At 43.0% G+C, this 1,759-nt stretch overlaps 1 non-coding gene across 1 annotated transcript; it reads right to left on the minus strand.

Moving 5' to 3' along the window:
• Window positions 1-913: 913 nt before the first annotated feature.
• LOC138286899 (U5 spliceosomal RNA) lies at window positions 914-1,029 on the minus strand. The gene has a single exon (XR_011202165.1). It is a non-coding gene; the product is annotated as a U5 spliceosomal RNA (small nuclear RNA).
• Between the last annotated feature and the right edge of the window lie 730 nt (window positions 1,030-1,759).

Raw genomic sequence — 1,759 nt, forward strand, 5'->3', positions numbered from 1 at the left:
CCAGCAAAAATCATGCCTCAAACCGACTTGCGCCATTTTTTTAAGCACAACCCTCATTGAAATGACTCCAGTCTTAGCAAAGACAGGAATCAAGCCCCCTTGCCCAATGGCCATGCCCAGGGGACTTCTGTCCCCTGAGCATGGTCGTTGGGCACAGTGGCATGTAGGGGGTCCCAAATTAGGCCCCCCAATGCCACTATAAATTTTTTTTTAAATACTTACCTCAACTTACCTGTACTTACCTGGGATGGGTCCCCCCCATCCATGGGTGTCCTCCAGGGGTGGGCGAGGGTGGCAGGGGGTGTCCCTGAGGGCAGGCAGGGGAGGGCACCTCTGGACTCCTTTGGAGCCCACAGGTCCCTTAACACCTGCCCTGACCCAGGCGTTAAAAAACGGCGCACATCAGGCTGTGCGCCATTTTTTAAGGCCCACCTCCTCCTGTGCGTCAAAATGAAGCCATAAAGTCATTTTTTGGGGCGGGAACGCCTACCTTGCATGTCATTAATGCAAGGCAGTTTCAAGCATCCAAGAAATGACGCACACGTCCGCAGGGTCGGGCGTCAGAGTAATTCAGCGCAAACAGAGTATAAATATGCCCCTCAATCTTTATTCATCAGTTTCAAAGTCGTGGCATGATCTAAATAAATATACATACATTTGACACACACACATATATGTTTATAATATATATTTTAACAGACCTTTACAATTAAGTCAAAGAAGATATTTGAATAATATTTCAATAATCAATGAGAAAAAATAAAGAGCTGATCCAGAAATAAAACACAAATTGGACAGTTAAATGTTTTATTTCTCAACTGACTTTCCCTTATCTGTTTTCATAGAAAGTTTGAACTTGAAAATTCAATAAGAATTTCTATCACTCAATACATTTTTTTAACTGTATAAGGGTAACCCTACTCTTGGTAAGGCTTTCAAAAATTGAATGAAACTCTTAAATGTTCCTCTCCACGGAAATCTTTAGTAAAAGGCGAAAGATTTATTCGATTTGAAGAGAAACCAGAGTATGCTAATGGCAGCCGCCGACTATTGCGCCGGGAAACACCGTTCCACAGACTATCAGGGCGACTAGGTTTACTAAGGTCATCATAGAAAACCCTTCGAAATAGAACCAAGTTATAATAATAGTTGTAATACTTTACACTGATAAAACACTTGTTGCCACAGAAAGAAACAAGCGGAGAGCCCAGCAGTGAGAGGAATTATGGGTATGCAAATTTTGTCGCAGGTTACGTGACAGGAAAGCCAGCAAGACATTTTCTATGGTCATTTCTGCTCCTTTAATTATCCATGTAACCAGCTGTCTGCAAGGCGGCAACAAAACCGCCCCAAGTAGATAAAGAATTTTTAAAGGGAAGCCCATGAATGAGTGATAGTGAGGAGCGTGCGGTGGGCGTGGTTAAAAGCCACTGAGAGCTCACACCAGGACAAAGAACTTACACACTCGACCTCGAAAGGCTAAGGTCGCGCCGACAGCCGCTGGCGGAAGTGGACTGTATCGGGTCAGTGGCCCTAATATTGTGGGATGGTTAGAAAACGTACGATTTTCATCCAAAAAACAATGACATACTCTTGTACAATTGAGACCCGCACCTCTCGTTCTCAGTAGCAAACGAAATCATTCAAAAAATAATAAATCTGTCTCTCTGGTTTATCATTAGGACTATACAAAGAGAAACTAAAAGTGAAGAAACAAAACAAAAACAACTCAAAAGGTGCGTAGCTCGTTCCTAGAATG

The sequence above is a fragment of the Pleurodeles waltl genome, chromosome 3_2, assembly GCF_031143425.1.
Source record: "Pleurodeles waltl isolate 20211129_DDA chromosome 3_2, aPleWal1.hap1.20221129, whole genome shotgun sequence".
In the NCBI taxonomy this organism is placed as follows: Eukaryota; Metazoa; Chordata; class Amphibia; order Caudata; family Salamandridae; genus Pleurodeles; species Pleurodeles waltl.